Below are 23424 nucleotides of genomic sequence, written 5' to 3' on the forward strand. Positions count from 1 at the left end.
GAGCACATGCCTTGACGTGATCTTGAAGGTGTTCAAGATGGATCAGTCAAAGAAGGAGTTCTTGCCTGAGTTGTAAGGTATGAAGTTAAGACTTAAAGCTCGACCGCGGCAGAATAGAGAGAAAGGACGAAGGTCGTCCCCTATGCTTAAGACATAGGCTCTACAGTATGCTATGCTGTGTACCGCACCTGAAGTGTGCCTTGCCATGAGTCAGTCAAGGGGTACAATAGTGATCCATGAATGGATCACAGGACAGCGGTCAAAGTTATCCTTAGTAACTAGTGGACTAAGGAAGTTTCTCGGTTATGGAGGTGGTAAAAAGAGTTCGTCGTAAAGGGTTACGTCGATGCAAGCTTAATACCTATCCGGATAGCTCTGAGTAGAGATACCGGATGCATATAATGGAGCAACGATTTAGAATAGCTCCAAGTAGAACAGTTATTTGGAATAGCTCCAAATAGAGCGTGGTAGCTACATCTAGGAGATGACATAGAGATTTGTAAAGCACACACGGATCTGAAAGGTTCGGACCCGTTGACTAAAACCTCTCTCACAAGCAACATGATCAAACCTAAAACTCATCGAGTGTTAATCACATAGTGATGTGAACTAGACTACTGACTCTAGTAAACTCTTGGGTGTTAGTCACATGGCGATGTGACCTGTGAATGTTAATCACATTGCGATGTGAACTAGATTATTGACTCTAGTGCAAGTGGGAGACTGTTGGAAATATGCCCTAGAGGCAATAATAAATTGGTTATTATTATATTTCCTTGTTCATGATAATCGTTTATTATCCATGCTATAATTGTATTGATAGGAAACTCAGATACATGTGTGGATACATAGACAACACCATGTCCCTAGTAAGCCTCTAGTTGACTAGCTCGTTGATCAATAGATGGTTACGGTTTCCTGACCATGGACATTGGATGTCGTTGATAACGGGATCACATCATTAGGAGAATCATGTGATGGACAAGACCCAATCCTAAGCATAGCACTAGATCGTGTGGTTCATATGCTATAGCTTTTCTAATGTCAAGTATCATTTCCTTAGACCATGAGATTGTGCAACTCCCGGATACCGTAGGAATGCTTTGGGTGTATCAAACGTCACAACGTAACTGGGTGACTATAAAGGTGCATTACAGGTATCTCTGAAAGTGTCTGTTGGGTTGGCACGAATCGAGACTGGGATTTGTCACTCCGTGTAAACGGAGAGGTATCTCTGGGCCCACTCGGTAGGACATCATCATATGCGCAATGTGACCAAGGAGTTGATCACGGGATGATGTGTTACGGAACGAGTAAAGAGACTTGCCGGTAACGAGATTGAACTGGGTATTGGATACCGACGATCAAATCTCGGGCAAGTAACATACCGATAGACAAAGGGAATTGTATACGGGATTGATTAAGTCCTTGACATCGTGGTTCATCCGATGAGATCATCGTGGAACATGTGGGAGCCAACATGGGTATCCAGATCCCGCTGTTGGTTATTGACCGGAGAACGTCTCGGTCATGTCTGCATGTCTCCCGAACCCGTAGGGTCTACACACTTAAGGTTCGGTGACGCTAGGGTTATGAAGATATTAGTATGCGGTAACCCGAATGTTGTTCGGAGTCCCGGATGAGATCCCGGACGTCACGAGGAGTTCCGGAATGGTCCGGAGGTAAAGAATTATATATAGGAAGTGCCATTTCGGCCATCGGGACAAGTTTCGGGGTCATCGGTATTGTACCGGGACCACCGGAAGGGTCCCGGGGGTCCACCGGGTGGGGCCACCTGCCCCGGGGGGCCACATGGGCTGTAGGGGATGTGCCTTGGCCTACATGGGCCAAGGGCACCAGCCCCAAGAGGCCCATGCGCCAAGAGAAGAGAAAAAGGGGAGAGTCCTAAAGGGGGAAGGCACCTTCGAGGTGCCTTGGGGAGGATGGACTCCTCCCCACCCTTGGCCGCACCCTTCCTTGGAGGAAGGGGCAAGGGCTGCGCCTCCCCCTCTCCCTTGGCCCTATATATAGTGGGGAAAAAGGAGGAGCAAACCAATCTAAGGCCTGGCGCCTCCCTCTCCCTCCCGTGACACATCTACCTCCTCCCGCAGCGCTTAGCGAAGCCCTGTTGGAATCCCGCTACTTCCACCACGCCGTCGTGCTGCTGGATCTCCATCAACCTCTCCCTCCTCCTTGCTGGATCAAGGCATGGGAGACGTCTCCGTTCCGTATGTGTGTTGAACGCGGAGGTGCCGTGCGTTCGGCACTTGATCATCGGTGATTTGAATCACGACGAGTACGACTCCATCAACCCCGTTCTCTTGAACGCTTCCGCTTAGCGATCTACAAAGGTATGTAGATGCGCTCTCCTTCCCCTCGTTGCTAGTCTCTCCATAGATAGATCTTGGTGACACGTAGGAAAATTTTGAATTTCTGCTACGTTCCCCAACAGCACTGTCGAAAGTGTTCGGACTTCTCACGCCGTATTATGGGGTACGCTTAAGCCCCTGGCGTATTGGTCGTACCAGAGTGTACGGGTGTTGAATGTCTTGAACGAATATATATATATATATATATATATATATATATATAAGAATACGATAATAGTCTAGTGCTATGCCTTGTTTATTCAAAAAGGTGCGTCGAAGCAGAATGATACAAGTAGTGCGATAAGCAAAAAGTAGGACTATTTGACATGTCCCCTCCAAGGGCAAGCTAAGGAATGGTATTTAAAGAAGGTATTTCACTCGTTATCAGAGACCACTTGGGAATTCCTTAATGCGACGTAGCTTCCTACCTCCTTGGTTGTTGTATCGTGTGTCCGGCAATCGTACTGCCGGACGGGGCTTCCAGAGATTAAAGTCTTGAAAGAAAGAAAGAAAAATAACAAAGCGGGAAGCCCCTAGTGCGTTTGAGCCGCGTCTTGGGGCGTGCCGTAGTCGTTCCCCCCTCCCCACCTGTTCCCATGGTATTTTCAATGCGTAATTATGTACGCATGGCACGGATTTCACTGTTTGGCTGGGACTGGGGTGGGGGCTGCATTGCTGTGCGAGCTCGGAACGTGCCAGGCAGTCTTGTTGCCGATTACTCCGGACGCGCTTGACGGTGTCCGGGTTCTTAATCGCCGAACTGGTGGATTGCCTTAAGAGGCTTGAGGGAGTCCTGGATTAGGGGGTGTTCGGATAGCCAGACTATACCTTCAGCCGGACTCCTAGACTATGAAGATACAAGATTGAAGACTCCGTCCCGTGTCCGAAAGGGACTTTCCTTGGCGTGGAAGGCAAGCTTGGCGATACGGATATGAAGATCTCCTACCATTGTAACCGACTTTGTGTAACCCTAACCCTCTCCGGTGTCTATATAAACCGGAGGGTTTTAGTCCGTAGGACAACATACACATCAACAATCATACCATAGGCTAGCTTCTAGGGTTTCGCCTCCTCGATCTCGTGGTAGATCTACTCTTGTACTACCCATATCATCAATATTAATCAAGTAGGACGTAGGGTTTTACCTCCATCGAGAGGGCCCGAACCTGGGTAAAACTTTGTGTCCCTTGTCTCCTGTTACCATCCGGCCTAGACGCACAGTTCGGGACCCCCTACCCGAGATCCGCCGGTTTTGACACCGACAAGGCTGCTTTGCGCTTCTGCTGCGAGGGCCACAGTGTGCTCCTCCGTGCGGAGAGAGCGCTCTGTGTTTCCATTGACTATGATGACCCCCCGAGGTCCTGGCATCTTGAGCTTGAGATATGCATAGTGCGGTACTGCGTTGAATCTCTCAAATGCGGTTCGCCCGAGCAGTGCATGATAACCACTGCGGAACGGGACTATATCGAAGATTAACTCCTCGCTCCGGAAGTTATCCGGGGATCCGAAGACCACTTACAGTGTGACTGAGCCTGTGCAATGGGCCTCTACACCTGGTATGACGCCTTTGAAGGTCGCTTTTGTGGGTTCAATCCTTGAAGGGTCTAGACCCATTTTGCGCACTGTGTCCTGATAAAGCAGGTTCAGGCTGCTGCCGCCATCCATAAGGACTCGAGTGAGGTGAAATCCGTCGATGATTGTGTCTAGGACCAGTGCGGCGAATCCGCCATGACGGATACTAGTGGGATGGTCCATGCGATCGAAGGTGATCGGACAGGAGGACCATGGGTTGATCTTTGGGGCGATTGGCTGCAACGCATATACATCCCTTAACGCATGCTTCCGCTCCCTCTTGGGGATGTCGGTTGCGTATATCATGTTCACCGTCCGCACTTGTGGGGGGAACCTCTTCTGTCCTTCGGTGTTCGGCTGCCGGGGCTCCTCCTCGTCATCGCTATGTGACCCCTTATCTTTGTTTTTGACATTTAACTTGCCGGCCTGCTTGAACACCCAACATTCCCTGTTGGTGTGGTTGGCGGGCTTGTCGGGGGTGCCATGTATTTGGCACGAGCGATCGAGTATTCGGTCCAAACTGGACGGGCCCGGAGTGCTTCTTTGGAATGGCTTTTTCCGCCGACCGGGTTTAGAGCCTCTGAATCCGGCATTGACTGCTGTATCCTCGGTATTGTCGTTGTTGATGCGGCGCTTGTGTTTGTTGCGACGTGACCTGCCATTGCCATCCTTGGTATCCGAAGTACCATGGTTCTTTGATATATTATTGCTGCGAGCCAGCCAGCTGTCTTCTCCCGCGCAAAAGTGGGTCATGAGTGTCATGAGGGCTGCCATAGATTTCGGCCTTTCCTGACCAAGGTGCCGGGCGAGCCACTCGTCGCGGATGTTGTGCTTAAAAGCTTCTAGGGCCTCTGCATCCGGACAGTCGACGATTTGATTTTTCTTTGTTATGAACCATGTCCAGAATTGCCTGGCCGATTCCTCTGGCTGCTGAATTATGTGGCTCAAGTCATCGGCATCTGGTGGTCGCACATAAGTGCCCTGGAAGTTGTCGAGGAATGCGGCTTCCAGATCTTCCCAACAGCCAATGGATTCTGCTGGTAGGCTATTGAGCCAATGCCGAGCTGGTCCTTTGAGCTTGAGTGGGAGGTATTTGATGGCGTGTAGATCGTCACCGCGGGCCATGTGGATGTGCAGGAGGAAGTCCTCGATCCATACCGTAGGATCTGTTGTGCCGTCGTATGATTCGATAGTTACAGGTTTGAAACCCTCTGGGATTTGGTGATCCATCACTTCGTCTGTGAAGCATATGGGGTGTGCGGCGCCTCTGTAGTGGGCTATGTCACGACGCAGCTCGAATGAGTCTTGTTCGCTGTGTTCGGCCCGGCCGGATTCACTTTTACTGTATCCGGCTTGACGGTTATCGTCTCGCGTAGTGGCGCGCCCTCGTGATCCGTAGATCGATCTTGCGTGTTTTTCTTTGTCCTCCAATACATCTCGTAGGTCTAGCGTGTTTCCCCGTGCCTTGTCATTTTTATTTGAGTGGCGTCGGGGTGAGGGCTGAGTTTTTGGCCGAAATGCCTCTCTGTCGCGGCCACGAGGTGGCCGATCAGCCGCATCGTATGCTGGAGATGTAGGTTTTAATGCTTCCTCCTCTAGTCAGGGTAGCAACCTGCACTTTGGGTAACTCTTGGAGGGGCGTTCGAGTTCATATTCCTCGGCCCCAAGGACTTCAGTCCATCTGTCAGCTAGCAAATCTTGATCAGCTTGAAGCTGCTGCTGCTTTTTCTTAAGGCTATTTGCCATGGCTATAAGCCGGCGCTTGAAGCGCTCTTGCTCGACGGGATCCTCCGGCACGACAAATTCGTCATCGTCGAGGCTTGCCTCGTCTTCGCAGGGAGGCATGTAATTATCATCCTCCGCCTCTCCATCTGCCGCTCTCTCGGGAGGGCTGGCTTCTCCATCCTCCTGCTCTAAATCTTGCTGGAGGGGATTGTTGTCGTCTTTGGCACTGTCCGGAGTGCTATTATCTCCTGTGCCGGTGTCACCGCTTTTGCTTTGGCGAGACTTAGAGCGGCGCCGCTGACGTCGGCGCTTGGGTTGCTTCTTGGAGGGGTCATCCTCTGCTGTCTCGTCGCCATTGCCTTCTTTAGGTGTGTCCACCATGTATATATATCATATGATGAGGTAGTTGTCCAGTGCCCTGTGGGCGGTGGTTCCTCTTCGTCTCCCACATCGTCGTCCATACCGTCGATGTCTTCAGAGTCAAAGTCGAGCATGTCGGTCAAATTGTCGATAGTGGCTACTAAGTGGGTGGTGGGTGGGCGGCGAATTTCTTCGTCATCCGCATCCCAATCCTGCCGAACATAGTTCGGCCAGGACTCTCCTGACAGGGAGAGAGACCTTAATGAGTTCGGTATGTCGCCGAAGGGCGAGTGCTGAAAGATATCCGCGGAGGTGAACTCCATGATCGGCGCCCAGTCGGATTCGATAGGCAGGGGCGCAGGCGGTTCGGAGTCCGTGGACGGGGAAGATTCCGGTAGTTCGGCGTCACGGCTCCCGTGAAGGGTAAGGTCGATACTCGGCTCGATCGCTGCTAAGAGTACGGCCTCCGTGGCGGGGTCTATCCACCCGTCCGTGGATGGCGCGATTGGCTCCGAATTGAGGGTCGGAGCGGTTGCCGGTGCGATCTCCTGAACACTGTCCGATGGTAGAGCTAAATCATGCTCATCGTGACCGTGGGGCACACTCGGCAGGGGCTCGAATCCGTCGAAGATCAAGTCTCCGCGGATGTCAGCCGTGTAGTTCAAGCTTCCAAACCTGACCTGGTGGCCAGGGGCGTAACTCTCGATCTGCTCCAGATGGCCAAGCGAGTTGGCTCGCCGTGCGAAGCCACCGAATACAAAGATCTGTCCGGGGAGAAAAGTCTCACCCTGGACTGCATTGCTATCGATGATCGAAGGGGCCACCAAGCCTAATGGTGACGACACAGAGGAACTCTCAATGAAAGCACCAATGTCGGTGTCAAAACTGGCAGATCTCGGGTAGGGGGTCCCGAACTATGCGTCTAAGGCGGATGGTAACAGGAGGCAGGGGACACGATGTTTTACCCAGGTTCGGGCCCTCTTGATGGAGGTAAAACCCTATGTCCTGCTTGATTATTCTTGATAATATGAGTAGTACAAGAGTTGATCTACCACGAGATCAGAGAGGCTAGACCCTAGAAGCTAGCCTATGGTATGATTGTATGTTGTCCTACAGACTAAAACCCTCCAGTTTATATAGACATCGGAGGGGGCTAGGGTTACACAAGCTCGGTTACAAAGGAGGAGATATACATATTCGTATTGCCTAGCTTGCCTTCCACGCCAAGTAGAGTCCCATCCGGACACAGGACGAAGTCTTCAATCTTGTATCTTCATAGTCCAACAGTCCGGCCAAAGGATATAGTCCGGCTGTCCGGAGACCCCCTAATCCAGGACTCCCTCATCATTCTTAGTGTTATCTCCCTCTGAATACAAATCTTCCAACTCAACGTCTCCAATGTCAATGAGACTTGGAGAGTCATCTTTTTCTCCTCCCTATTTGTATTAATAGAATTTTGGAGATATATATCACTTCTAGCATGTTCCATATTAGAAATCGGGTCTAGATTTTGTGCAACCATATCTAATGCACACCCCAAATTAATCCCAACTTTGCTTGTCATATCATATAAAGAAAAATTCTCATAAGATAGAGTAGAATCCTTACCATATTTGTCTTTCTCAGCTGCCCTTTCCTTGGCCAGATCTTTTATTTTAGCATCCTTATTATCTACGTTTCTATCACTTCTTCTAGTAGGTCAATCTTTATCTTTGTCCCTGTCTCCTTCCTTCTTGTGAATTCCTAATTTTGAGCCTAGGGATTCCACCGAGTCTTGACTTGCTGAATAATCCATTGGTTCTGCATATGCCTCTTCAGGTGTGTGGTCCTGAGGAATTTCAGTCTCAAGCTTATTTTTCTCACCTAAGTCTTCTCCATAGATCTCTTTTTCTTCCCAAGCATCAGTTTTTTACATGCACTTATTAATCAGCTCTTGTTGACCTTGAATCATTTCTAGCAAACTCTTCTTTTCTATTTCCCAATTAGCATTCCTTTTTTCCTCCACAGCTCTCCAGGCATCATTTCTGCATCTGATTTCCTCAACTTCTTGGAATTTTTTAAAGCTTTATCTAGCTCAGCCTCAACTTTCTTCCTCAAACCCACCTCCATCAGGTAATATTTCTGTATCTTCAATATCTCCTCATTTTTCTGTTGTATCTCCTCAAATTGTTTGAGCCCCACACTTCCCAGAGAGATATTTTCCTTAAATCCATCTGATCCCATTTCTCCAATTTTGATATTTTTTTCTAGCCTCCCATTGCTGGTTTAGCTGATTCAGTATCCATGTTCTCAAACTTTCTTTTTTCTTCATACCAACCCTATTCAACCACCTCTTCCAACTCTATATTGATTCTGTAGATCATCAGGTCTTTGTCAGTAATTTCAATGTGGTGGGGGATTTTTTCATAGTCTCTGACTCCCACTTTAGCCTTGATTTTTTCTTTCAGGATAGTGGTCATATCAATTTCTAAAACAGGACCAACAGAAGCAGCCACCTCACACATCCCAAAAGAATGCCTAAAGCACTCAGGAATGTTTCCAAACGGCACCCACACTGTGTGTAATTTGCCAATGGCTCGAGTGTCATAAGTCCAACTGCCTACATTGATCACAGCATTGGTCCCTAGCAAGTTGAAGTTTCCAAATTTGTGGAGCTCTGCCAGCCTGCTCTTGCTAGGGAATCTCATCAAATAAGCTCTGTCTCCATGTTTTTTTCATCTCTGCTGCCAGTTCCAGCTGAACATATAATTGAACCCCTTCAGGAACTGTGTTTCATTTATATCCCCTGAAGATATGTTCATAGTGGCCATAGGATTAGTCTGTTCACTACCAATTGTCTCTTTAGAGTTCTGCACCAGCAGCACACCTAGACCTCTGGCAGCATACCCAATAAACTTCGTGGTAGGCTTGATTTGCTTCAGTCATGCACAATCCTTAGTAACATGGGAGTTCTTTCCACAGATGATGCAATTAGGTAACTTACAGTCTCTAGTCAGATGCCTGGTGTCTTTGCACTTGTTGCACATCATTCTGAAATTAACCCCAGCTTTGTTTTGATCCATGCTCTTTCTCTGTCCAAACCTGTTGATCTGAGTCCATCCTTTCTGCCCTTGTTATTTCCCATTTCCATATTAGCTTCACTTTTTTCCATGGATTCTTTCCCTCCAGCAAGCACTTTTTTGGTCTCATCAGGCATATTGCATCTACTGCTTCCAGAGGGGACAACATTTCCTCCCCAGACGAGCTTCCCATCTTTTGTTGGGCCATCTGGGCCATCAAAGCCCCAAACCACTGTTGCTGTTGGATCAGATCAAGAGAGGGAGCCAGCGCCGGGACATCATCTTTGCCCTTAAGATCTCTAGTCATATTTTCCTCTTACAACTTCTTCATAGTTTCTTCCTTGGAACTCAAAGGCAGCCTCAGATCTACCATCCCTCTCTTCTCTTCCTCCACCTGCTGATCAGATTTCCTTGATTCTTCTCTGTACCCAAATCTCCCACCTCCTCTCTCATTGTCGGGGTAGTTCTCTCTGAATATAGCTAGGTCCTCTTCCTTTCTTCTATACTGGAAGCTATCTCTCCCCCTTCTATTAAATCTTCCTCCTCCCCGATATCCACCAAGCCCCCTGTTAATCATCTCTCCCTCTTCCCTCTCGCCTAGCAGCGGCGGGGGAAGGGGAAACCCTAAGTCCTCAAGGGGATCACACTCTCTCTCAAAGCAGAGGAGAGGCGCACTATTTATGGGCAGGAAAGCTTGGGAAAGCATATTGCTAAAACCTGTTTTCCCTTTTGCTTTATTCATTTTTTTCCTTAGCTTTATCTGATGTCTTTTCGCCCCAACTGGGGAGAGACATCTCATACCTACTCATCATCTCTCCAGGCACTGTAACTTGGCATCCGTTGATGACCATATCATCTAGATACAGATCTTCATTAGACCAGAAATCGGGAATATGCACAAAATTTACACAATTCATTTTCTCAGCTATGAAAATACTTTTTCTAACCAGGCCTGGATCGACTTTGCGACTGGATTCTCTAATGGAACCAGTGCCATCACTCTTAGTAACTTTTCTGATAGATTTGTTGTAAACAATATCTCTCATATTCTTTCTATTTTTATCATCAGTGTCTTCCACCATTTTTAAATCTGAAGATGTTTTCTCAGATACAAAACCAAAACATGATCTAGTTTCATTTTTATCCCCATTTCTAGCAGTCAATCGACTCCATTTGTTCATTCTGACTTTGCCAGCAGATTTCCCCTCTTCACAATCGATGAGATATTTGTTAAGTGATGAAAGTTTACCTTGCAGATCTGACGAGGGCCCAGCCTCCCCGTCAGAGTCCTCACCAGCGAGCAGACAGAAGCGACTGCCCACTTATAACCCACAAGTATAGGGGATCACAACAGTTTTCAAGGGTAGAGTATTCAACCCAAATTTATTGATTTGACACAAGGGGAGCCAAAGAATATTCCCAAGTATTAGCAACTGAGTTGTCAATTCAACCACACCTGGAAACTTAATATCTACAGCAAGGTATATAGTAGCAAAGTAATATGATAGTAGTGGTAACGATAGCAAAAGGTAACGGTAGCAAAAGTAATATTTTTAGGTTTTGTAGTGATTGTAACAGTAGCAACGGAAAAGTAAATAAGCGAAGAACAATATAGGAAAAGCTCGTAGGCATTGGATCGGTGATGGAGAATTATGCAAGATGCGATCGATCATGTAACAGTCATAACCTAGGGTGACACAGAACTAGCTCCAGTTCATCAATGTAATGTAGGCATGTATTCCGAATATAGTCATACGTGCTTATGGAAAAGAACTTGCATGACATCTTTTGTCCTACCCTCCCATGGCAGTGGGGTCCTATTGGAAACTAAGGGATATTAAGGCCTCCTTTTAATAGAGTGCCGGACCAAAGCATTAACACATTGTGAATACATGAACTCCTCAAACTATGGTCATCACCGGTAAGTATCCCGATTATTGTCACTTCGGGGTTAACGGATCATAACACATAATAGGTGACTATAGACTTACAAGATAGGATCAATAAATCTCATATATTGATGAAAACATAATAGGTTCAGATCTGAAATCATGGCACTCGGGCCCTAGTGACAAGCATTAAGCATAGCAAAGTCATAGCAACATCAATCTCAGAACATAGTGGATACTAGGGATCAAACCCTAACAAAACTAACTCGATTACAGTATAAATCTCATCCAACTCATCACTGTCCAGCAAGCCTACGATGGAATTACTCACGCACAGCGGTGAGCATCATGAAATTGGTGATGGAGGAAGGTTGATGATGACGATGGCGACAGATTCCCTCTCCGGAGCCCCGAACGGACTCCACATCAGCCCTCCCGAGAGAGTTCAGGGATTGGCGGCGGCTCCGTATCATAAAACAAGATGAATCCTTCTCTCTGGTTTTTTCCTCCCCGAAAGTGAATATATGGAGTCAAGGTTGAGGTCGGTGGAGCGTCAGGGGGCCCACGAGGCAGGGGGCACGCCATGGGGGTAGGGCGCACCCCCACCCTCGTGGACAGGTGGAGGCCCCCTGATGTGGATCTTTCTTCTAGTATTTTTTATATATTCCAAAATAATTCTCCGTTGATTTTCAGGTCATTCCGAGAACTTCTATTTCTGCACAAAAATAACACCATGGCAATTCTGCTGAAAACAGCGTTAGTCCGGGTAGTTCCATTCAAATCATGCAAGTTAGAGTCCAAAACAAGGGCAAAAATGTTTGGAAAAGTAGATATGAGGGAGACGTATCAACTCCCCCAAGCTTAAACCTTTGCTTGTCCTCAAGCAATTTAGTTAATAACTGAAAGTGATAAAGAAAAACTTTTACAAACTCTGTTTGCTCTTGTTGTTGTAAATATGTAAAGCCAACATTCAAGTTTTCAGCAAAGATTATGAACTAACCATATTCACAGTAACATTAAGGTCTCATGTTTACTCATATCAATGGCATAATCAACTAGTGAGCAATAATAATAAATCTCGGATGACAACACTTTCTCAAAACAATCATAATATGATATAACAGGATGGTATCTCGCTAGCCCTTTCTGAGACCGCAAAACATAAATGTAGAGCACTTTTAAAGATCAAGGACTGACTAGACATTGTAATTCATGGTAAAAGAGATCCAGTCAAGTCATACTCAATGTAAACTAACAGTAATGGATGCAAATGACAGTGGTGCTCTCCAACTGGTGCTTTTTAATAAGAGGATGATGACTCAGCATAAAAGTAAATAGATAGGCCCTTCGCAGAGGGAAGCAGAGATTTGTAGAGGTGCCAGAGCTCGGTTTTGAAATAGATATGAATAAAATTTTGAGGGGTATACTTTCATTGTCAACATAACAACCAAGAGATGGCGATATCTTCCATGCTACACACATTATAGGCGGTTCCCAAACAGAATGGTAAAGTTTATACTCCCCCTCCACCAACAAGCATCAATCCATGGCTTGCTCAAAACAATGAGTGTCTCCAACTAAGAAGAGTCCTGGGGGAGTTTTGTTTGTAGTTATTTTGATTTGATTTGCATAAAGCATGGGACTGGGCATCCCGGTGACCAGCCACTTTCTCATGAGTGAGGAGCGGAGTCCACTCCTCTTGAGAATAACCCGCCTAACATGGAAGATACGGACAGCCCTAGTTGATACATGAGCTATTCGAGCATACAAAACAGGATATTTATTTGAAGGTTTAGAGTTTCGCACATACAAATTTACTTGGAACGGCAGGTAGATAACATATATAGGTAGGTATGGTGGACTCAAATGGAATAACTTCGGGGTTTATGGAATTGGATGCACAAGCAGTATTCCCGCTTAGTACAGGTGAAGGCTAGCAAAAGACTGGGAAGCGACCAGCTAGAGAGTGACAACAGTCATGAACATGCATTAAAATTAATCAACACCAAATGCAAGCATGAATAGGATATAATGCACCATGAACATAAATATCATAGAGGCTATGTTGATTTTGTTTCAACTACATGCGTGAACATGTGCCAAGTCAAGCCACTCGAGTCATTCAAAAGAGGATACCACCCTATCATACCACATCACAACCATTTTAATAGCATGTTGGCACGCAAGGTAAACCATTTTAAGCTCCTAGCTAATTAGGCATGGCATAAGCAACTATAATCTCTAATTTTCATTGCAAACATGTTTATTCATAATAGGCTGAATCAGGAATGGCGAACTAATCATATTTACAAAAACAAGAGAGGTCGAGTTCATACCAGCTTTTCTCATCTCAACGAGTTCATCGTATAATCATCATTATTGCCTTTCACTTGCACGACCGAATAGTGTGGATAATAATAATAATAGTGCACGTGCATTGGACTAAGCTGGAATCTGCAAGCATTCAATTCAAGAGAGAAGACAAGGTAATATGGGCTCTTTGTTAGCTCAACAATAATGCATATGAGAGCCACTTTAACATTTTAATTATGGTCTTCTCCTCTCGACCCCCAAAGAACAAGAAAAGAAATAAAACTATTTACACGGGAAAGATCCCAACAAGCAAAAGAAGAACAAGAAATCTTTTTGGGTTTTATTTTTAATTACTACTACAAGCATGTAAAGTAAACTAGCTAAAAGCTACAACTATTTTTTTCTTAAGGTTTGTCAAACACACAAGAAGAAGGCATAAATGGAAAATAAACTAGCATGGATATTACAATGAAAAAGTATGAGCACTGACAACTAGCATGAGTGTGTGAACATGAATGTAATGTCGGTGAGAGATACGTACTCTCCCAAGCTTAGACTTTTGGCCTAAGTTGGTCTATGGCCACGGCTGGCCTGGCGGATATCCAAAGTAATAGTTGGGGTCGTACTTTGAAGAATCCCCCTGGTGCCACTGGTTGGCGATCTCTTCCGGATTCCACTGATAAACAGACTGCCGGTGAGGATCAAATTGTTGTTCCGGCTCTGGCTCTGTAGCTGGTGTGGGGTTTCAGTAGGCGTGAATGGCCTCCGGCGGAACAAGGTACTTGCCTGCAGATAAGTCAAACAAGGAAGGAGCAGGCAAAGTAATAGTCTCAGGGTGATTTTTATCAAATATCAGCTTGTACTTAAGCATCTTTTCCTTATTATTAACGATAAAATCATGTGCTACCATACTCTTATAGTCTAGAAAAACAGGAGGCATCAACTTTTCTTGTTTCTCATAATGCCTAATAGGTATGTTAAAGTGTGCAACGAGGCACGAGGCAAATATACCTCCCAAGATGGGACCCTTAGTACGGTTAAGATTTAACCGCTTCAAAACAATAGCATGAAGGAATTATGCCCTAGAGGCAATAATAAAGTTATTATTTATTTCCTTATTTCATGATAAATGTTTATTATTCATGCTAGAATTGTATTAAACTGAAACATGATACATGTGTGAATACATAGACAAACATAGTGTCACTAGTATGCCTCTACTTGACTAGCTCGTTGATCAACGATGGTTATGTTTCCTAACCATAGACATGAGTTGTCATTTGATTAAACGGGATTACATCATTAGGAGAATGATGTGATTGACTTGACCCATTCCGTTAGCTTAGCACTTGATCGTTTAGTTTGTTGCTATTGCTTTCTTCATGACTTATACATGTTCCTATGACTATGAGATTATGCAACTCTCATTTACCGGAGGAGCACTTTGTGTGCTACCAAACGTCACAATGTAACTGGGTGATTATAAAGGTGCTCTACAGTGTATCCGAAGGTACTTGTTGAGTTGGCGTATTTCGAGATTAGGATTTGTCACTCTGATTGTCGGAGAGGTATCTCTGGGCCCACTCGGTAATGCACATCACTATAAGCCTTGCAAGCATTGTAACTAATGAGTTAGTTGTGGGATGATGTATTGCGGAATGAGTAAAGAGACTTGCCGGTAACGAGATTGAACTAGGTATGAGATACTGACGATCGAATCTCGGGCAAGTAACATACTGATGACAAAGGGAACAACGTATGTTGTTATGCGGTTCGACCGATAAAGATCTTCGTAGAATATGTAGGAGCCAATATGGGCATCTAGGTTCCTCTATTGGTTATTGACTAGAGAAATGTCTCGGTCATGTCTACATAGTTCTCGAACCCGTAGGGTCCGCACGCTTAACATTCGTTGACGATATAGTATTTATGAGTTATGTATGTTGGTAACCGAATGTTGTTCGGAGTTTCGGATAAGATCACGGACATTACGAGGAACTCCGGAATGGTCCGGAGATAAAGTTTGATATATGGGATAATAGTGTTTGGTCTCCGAAAGGGTTCCGGAATTCACCGGAAGGGGTTCCGAATGTTTCCCGAAATGTTTGGGTACGAGAACACTTTATTTGGGCCAAAGGGGAAAGCCCACAAGGTTTTTGGAGAGCGCAAAGGGAAGTTTTGCAGAGTCCAGGGGCCAGACGCCAGGGTCCCTGGCGTTTGGGTCCAGATGCTGGGAACCCTGGCGTCTGGCCCTGGAGTCCAAGAAGGACTCTTGCCTTTCGGGTGAAACCGACTTTGTTGAGTATTTTACTCCAAGTTTCAACCCCAAGGCTCAACATATAAATAGAGGGGTGGGTCTAGCACCCAAGACATATCAAGAAACACCAAGTCGTGTGCCGGCTACCCCGTCCCCTCTAGTTTATCCTCCGTCATAGTTTTCGTAGTGCTTAGGTGAAGCCCTGCGGAGATTGTTCTTCACCAACACCGTCACCACGCCGTCATGCTGCCGGAACTCATCTACTACTTCGCCCCCCTTGCTGGATCGAGAAGGCGAGGACGTCATCGAGTTGAACGTGTGCTGAACACAGAGGTGTCGTACATTCGGTACTTGATCGGGACGGATCGTGAAGGTGTACGACTACATCAACCACGTTGATAAACGCTTCCGCTTAAGGTCTACGAGGGTACGTAGACAACACTCTCCCCTCTCGTTGCTATGCATCACCATGATCCTGCGTGTGCGTAGGAAATTTTTTGAAATAACTACATTCCCCAACAGTGGCATCCGAGCCAGGTTATTGCGTAGATGTTATATGCACGAGTAGAACACAAGTGAGTTGTGGGCGATACAAGTCATACTTCTTACCAGCATGTCATACTTTGCTTCAGCGGTATTGTTGGATGAAGCGGCCTGGACCGACATTACGCGTACGCTTATGCGAGACTGGTTCTACCAACGTGCTTTGCACATAGGTGGCTGGTGGGTGTCAGTTTCTCCAACTTTAGTTGAACCGAGTGTGGCTACGCCCGGTCCTTGAGAAGGTTAAAACAGCACTAACTTCACGAACTATCGTTGTGGTTTTGATGTGTAGGTAAGAACGGTTCTTGCTCAGCCCATAGCAGCCATGTAAAACTTGCAACAACAAAGTAGAGGACATCTAACTTGTTTTTGCAAGGCATGTTGTGATGTGATATGGTCAATACATGATGCTATATTTATTGTATGATATGATCATGTTTTGTAACGGAGTTATCGGCAACTGGCAGGAGCCATATGGTTGTCGCTTTATTGTATGCAATGCAATCGCCCTGTAATTGCTTTACTTTATCACTAAGCGGTAGCGATAGTCGTAGAAGCAATAGTTGGCGAGACGACAAGGATGCTACGATGGAGATCAAGGTGTCGCGCCGGCGACGATGGTGATCATGAGGGTGCTTCGGAGATGGAGATCACAAGCACAAGATGATGATGGTCATAACATATCACTTATATTGATTGCATGTGATGTTTATCCTTTATGCATCTTATTTTGCTTTGTTTGACGGTAACATTATAAGATGATGTCTCACTAAATTTCAAGATAAAAGTGTTCTCCCTGAGTATGCACCATTGCCAAAGTTCGTCTTGCCGAGACACCACGTGATGTTCGGGTGTGATAAGATCTACGTCCATCTACAACGGGTGCAAGCCAGTTTTGCACACACAGAATACTCGGGTTAAACTTGACGAGCCTAGCATATGCAGATATGGCCTCGAAACACTGAGACCGAAAGGTCGAGCGTGAATCATATAGTAGATATGATCAACATAATGATGTTCACCATTGAAAACAACTCCATTTCACGTGATGATCGGTTTTGGTTTAGTTGATATGGATCACGTGATCACTTAGATGATTAGAGGGATGTCTATCTAAGTGGGAGTTCTTAAGTAATATGATTAACTGAACTTAAATTTATCATGAACTTAGTACCTGATAGTATCTTGCTTGTCTATGTTATTGTAGATAGATGGCCCGTGCTGTTGTTCCGTTAAATTTTAATGCGTTCCTTGAGAAAGAAAAGTTGAAAGATGATGGTAGCAATTACATGGACTAGGTCCGTAACTCGAGGATTATCCTCATTGCAGCATAGAATAATTACGTCCTGGGAGCACCACTAAGTGCCAAACCTGCTGCAGGAGCAACACCAGATGTTATGAACGTCTGGCAGAGCAAAGTTGATGACTACTCGATAGTTCAGTGTGCCATGCTTTACGGCTTAGAACCGGGACTTCAACGACGTTTTGAATGTCATGGAGCATATGAGATGTTCCAGGAGTTGAAGTTAATATTTCAAGTAAATGCCCAGTTTGAGAGATATGAAGTCTCCAATATGTTCTATAGCTACAAGATGGAGGAGAATAGTTCTGTCAGTGAGCATATACTCAAAATGTCTGGCTATCATAATCACTTGATTCAACTGGGAGTTAATCTTCCTGTTGATAGTGTCATTGACAGAGTTCTTCAATCACTGCCACCAAGCTACAAAAGCTTCGTGATGAACTATAATATGCAAGGGATGAATAAGACAATTCCCGAGCTCTTCCCGATGCTAAAGGCTGCGGAGGTAGAAATCAAAAAGGAGCATCAAGTGTTGATGGTTAACAAAACCACCAGTTTTAAGAAAACGGGTAAAGGGAAGAAGAACGGCAAACAAGTTGCTGCTCATGAGAAGAAACCCAAGTATGGACCTAAGCCTGAGACTGAGTGCTTCTACTGCAAACAGACTGGTCACTGGAAGCGGAACTTCCCCAAGTATTTGGCGGATAAGAAGGATGGCAAGGTGAACAAAGGTATATGTGATATGCATGTTATTGATGTGTACCTTACCAGAGCTCACGGTAGCACTTGGGTATTTGATACTAGTTTTGTTGCTAATATTTGCAACTCAAAACAGGGACTACGGATTAAGCAAAGACTGGCTAAGGACGAGGTGACGATGCGCGTGGGAAATGGTTCCAAAGTTGATGTGATCGCCATCGGCACACTACCTCTACATCTACCTTCGGGATTAGTTTTAGACCTAAATAATTGTTATTTGGTGCCAACGTTAAGCATGAACATTATAGCCGGATATTGTTTGATGCGAGATGGTTATTCATTTAAATCTGAGAATAATGGTTGTTTTGTTTATATGAGTAATATCTTTTATGGTCATGCACCCTTGAAGAGTGGTCTATTTTTGTTAAATCTCGATAGTAGTGATACACATATTCATAATGTTGAAGCCGAAAGATGCAGCATTGATAATGATAGTGCAACTTATTTGTGGCACTGTCGTTTGGGTCATATTGGTATAAAGCGCATGAAGAAACTCCATACTGATGGACTTTTGGAATCACTTGATTATGAATCACTTGGTACTTGCAAACCGTGCCTTATGGACAAGATGACTAAAACGCCGTTCTCCAGAACTATGGAGCGAGCAACAGATTTGTTGGAAATCATACATACTGATGTATGTGGTCCGATGAATATTGAGGCTCGCGGCGGGTATCGTTATTTTCTCACCTTCACAGATGATTTGAGCAGATATGGGTATATCTACTTAATGAAACATAAGTATGAAACATTTGGAAAGTTCAAAGAATTTCAGAGTGAAGTGGAAAATCATCGTAACAAGAAAATAAATTTTCTACGATCTGATCGTGGAGGAGAATATTTGAGTTATGAGTTTGGCCTTGATATGTCTCCAACTTATCTACTTTTCCAAACACTTTTGCCCTTGTTTTGGACTCTAACTTGCATGATTTGAATGGAACTAACCCGGACTGACGCTGTTTTCAACAGAATTACCATGGTGTTATTTATGTGCAGAAACAAACGTTCTCGGAATGACCTGAAACTTCATGGAGCAACTTTTTGGAAAATATAAAAAATACCTGCAAAAGATGAAGGCCAGGGGGCCCACCACCTCTCCATGAGGGTGGGGGCGCGCTTGCCCCGCTAGGGCGCCGCCCAACCTCGTGGGCCCCCTGGTGCCTCTCCGACTCCAACTCTATATATTGTGTTTCGGGGAGAAAAAAATCAGAGAGAAGAATTCATCGCGTTTTACGATACAGAGCCGCCTCCAAGCCCTAAAAACTCTCGGGAGGGCTGATCTGGAGTCCGTTCGGGGCTCCGGAGAGGGGAATCAGTCGCCATCGTTATCATCAACCATCCTCCATCACCAATTTCATGATGCTCACCGCCGTGTGTGAGTAATTCCATCGTAGGCTTGCTGGACGGTGATGGGTTGGATGGGATCTGTCATGTAATCGAGTTAGTTTTGTTAGGGTTTGATCCCTAGTATCCACTATGTTCTGAGATTGATGTTGCCATGACTTTGCTATGCTTAATGCTTGTCACTAGGGCCTGAGTGCCATGATTTCAGATCTGAACCTATTATGTTTTCATCAATATATGAGTGTTCTTGATCCTATCTTGCAAGTCTATAGTCACCTATTATGTGTTATGATCTGTTAACCCCGAAGTGACAATAATCGGGATACTTACCGGTGATGACCGTAGTTTGAGGAGTTCATGTATTCACTATGTGTTAATGCTTTGTTCCAGTACTCTATTAAAAGGAGGCCTTAATATCCCTTAGTTTCCGTAAGGGCCCCGCTGCCACAGGAGGGTAGGACAAAAGATGTCATGCCAGTTCTTTTCCATAAGCATGTATGACTATATTCGGAATACATGCCTACATTACATCAATGAACTGGAGCTAGTTCTGTGTCACCCTAGGTTATGACTGTTACATGATGAACCGCATCCGGCATAATTCTCTATCACCGATCCATTTCCTACGAGCTTTTCCTATATTGTTCTTTGCTTATTTACTTTCCCGTTGCTATTGCTATCATCACTACAAAATACAAAAACATTACTTTTACTACTGTTACCTTTTGTTACCGTTACCACTACTATCATATTACTTTGCTACTAAATACTTTGCTGCAGATACTAAATTTCCAGGTGTGGTTGAATTGACAACTCAGCTGCTAATACTTGAGAGTATTCTTTGGCTCCCCTTATGTCGAATCAATAAATTTGGGTTGAATACTTTGCTCGCAAAAACTGTTGCGATCCCCTATACTTGTGTGTTATTTGAGAATATCTGGCACTGAGAACATAGCAGTATAGGGGATCACAACAGTTTTCGAGGGTAGAGTATTCAACCCAAATTTATTGATTCGACACAAGGGGAGCCAAAGAATATTCTCAACTATTAGCAGCTGAGTTGTCAATTCACCCACACCTGGAAACTTAATATCTGCAGCAAAGTGTTTAGTAGCAAAGTAATATGATAGTAGTGGTAACGGTGGTAAAAGGTAACAATAGCAAAAGTAATATTTTTGGTGTTTTATCGTGATGAAAACAATAGCAACGGAAAAGTAAATAAGCGAAGAACAATATATGGAAAGCTCGTAGGCATTGGATCAGTGATGGAGAACTATGCCGGATGCGGTTCATCATGTACCAGTCATAACCTAGGGTGACACAGAACTAGCTGAAGTTCATCAACATAATGTTGGCATGTATTCCGAATATAGTCATACATGCTTATGGAAAAGAACTTGCATGACATCTTTTGTCCTACCCTCCCGTGGCAGCGGGGTCCTATTGGAAACTAAGGGATATTAAGGCCTCCTTTTAATAGAGTACCAGACCAAAGCATTAACACATAGTGAATACATGAACTCCTCAAACTACGGTCATCACCGGTAATGGTCCCGATTATTGTCACTTCGGGGTTAACGGATCATAACACATAATAGCTGACTATATACTTACAAGATAGGATCAAGAAATCTCATATATTGATGAAAACATAATAGGTTCATATCTGAAATCAAGGCACTCGGGCCCTAGTGACAAGCATTAAGCATAGCAAAGGGATCGCAACATCAATCTCAGAACATAGTGGATACTAGGGATCAAACCCTAACAAAACTAACTCGATTACATGATAAATCTCATCCAACCCATCACCGTCTAGCAAGCCTACAATGGAATTACTCATGCACAGCGGTGAGCATCAAGAAATTGGTGATGGAGGATGGTTGATGATGACGATGGCGACGGATTCCCCTCTCCGGAGCCCCGAACGGACTCCGAATCAGCCCTCCCGAGAGAGTTTAGGGCTTGGCGGCGGCTCTGTGTCGTAAAACGCGATGAATCTTTCTCCTTGGTTTTTTCTCCCAGAAAGTGAATATATGGAGTCAGGGTTGAGGTCGGTGGAGCGTCAGGGGGCCCACGAGGCAGGGGTGCGCCCCCCACCCTCGTGGACAGGTGGAGGCCTCCCTGACGTGGATCTTCCTTCCAGTATTTTTTATATATTCCAAAATAATTCTCCGTTGATTTTCAGGTCATTCCGAGAACTTTTGTTTCTGCACAAAAATAACACCATGGCAATTCTGCGGAAAACAGTGTCGGTCCGGGTTAGTTCTATTCAAATCATGCAAGTTAGAGTCCAAAACAAGGGCAAAAGTGTTTGGAAAAGTAGATACGAGGGAGACGTATCAACTCCCCCAAGCTTAAACCTTTGCTTGTCCTCAAGCAATTCAGTTGATAAACTAAAAGTGATAAAGAAAAACTTTTACAAACTCTGTTTGCTCTTGTTGTTGTAAATATGTAAAGCCAGCATTCAAGTTTTCAGCAAAGATTATGAACTAACCATATTCACAATAACATTTAGGTCTCATGTTTACTCATATCAATGGCATAATCAACTAGCGAGCAATAATAATAAATCTCGGATGACAACACTTTCTCAAAACAATCATAATATGATATAACAGGATGGTATCTCGCTAGCCCTTTCTGAGACCGCAAAACATAAATGTAGAGCACTTTTAAAGATCAAGGACTGACTAGACATTGTAATTCATGGTAAAAGAGATCCAATCAAGTCATACTCAATGTAAACTAACAGTAATGTATGCAAATGACAGTGGTGCTCTCCAACTGGTGCTTTTTAATAAGAGGCTGATGACTCAGCATAAAAGTAAATAGATAGGCCCTTCGCAGAGGGACGCAGAGATTTGTAGAGGTGCCAGAGCTCGGTTTTGAAATAGATATGAAAAAAAAATTGAGCGGTATACTTTCATTGTCAACATAACAACCAAGAGATGGCGATATCATCCATGCTACACACATTATAGGCGGTTCCCAAACAGAATGGTAAAGTTTATACTCCCCCTCCACCAACAAGCATCAATCCATGGCTTGCTCAAAACAATGAGTGCCTCCAACTAACAAGAGTCCCGGGGGAGTTTTGTTTGCAGTTATTTTGTTTTGATTTGCATAAAGCATGGGACTGGGCATCCCGATGACCAGCCACTTTCTCGTGAGTAAGGAGCAGAGTCCACTCCTCTTGAGAATAACCCGCCTAACATGGAAGATACTGACAACCCTAGTTGATACATGAGCTATTCGAGCGTACAAAACAGGATATTTATTTGAAGGTTTAGAGTTTCGCACATACAAATTTACTTGGAACGGCAGGTAGATACCGTATATAGGTAGTTATGGTGGACTCATATGGAATAACTTTGGGGTTTATGAAATTGGATGCACAAGCAGTATTCCCGCTTAGTACAGGTGAAGGCTAGCAAAAGACTGGGAAGCGACCAGCTAGAGAACGACAACAATCATGAACATGCATTAAAATTAATCAACACCGAATGCAAGCATGAGTAGGATATAATGCACCATGAACATAAATATCATAGAGGCTATGTTGATTTTGTTTCAACTACATGCGTGAACAGCCAAGTCAAGCCACTCGAATCGTTCAAAAGAGGATACCACCCTATCATACCACATCACAACCATTTTAATAGCATGTTGGCACGCAAGGTAAACCATTATAAGCTCCTAGCTAATTAGGCATGTCATAAGCAACTATAGTCTCTAATTGTCATTGCAAACATGTTTATTCATAATAGGCTGAATCAGGAATGACGAACTAATCATATTTACAAAAACAAGAGAGGTCGAGTTCATACCAGCTTTTCTCATCTCAACGAGTTCATCATATAATCATCATTATTGCCTTTCACTTGCACGACCGAATAGTGTGGATAATAATAATAGTGCACGTGCATTG

General features: G+C 44.6%; 3 pseudogenes; all 3 read right to left on the reverse strand.

Moving 5' to 3' along the window:
* The window catches only part of LOC147992243 (uncharacterized), a 32916-nt pseudogene extending 24667 nt beyond the window's left edge, over positions 1–8249 (reverse strand).
* LOC147992242 (ricin B-like lectin R40G3 pseudogene) overlaps positions 1–23424 on the reverse strand; it is a 72661-nt pseudogene that overhangs the window by 28443 nt on the left and 20794 nt on the right.
* Positions 8273–9662, reverse strand: LOC147992244 (uncharacterized; annotated as a pseudogene).

This window comes from Triticum urartu, chromosome 1A (genome assembly GCF_056163025.1).
Source record: "Triticum urartu cultivar PI428250 chromosome 1A, HENAU_Tu73, whole genome shotgun sequence".
Taxonomy (NCBI): domain Eukaryota; kingdom Viridiplantae; phylum Streptophyta; class Magnoliopsida; order Poales; family Poaceae; genus Triticum; species Triticum urartu.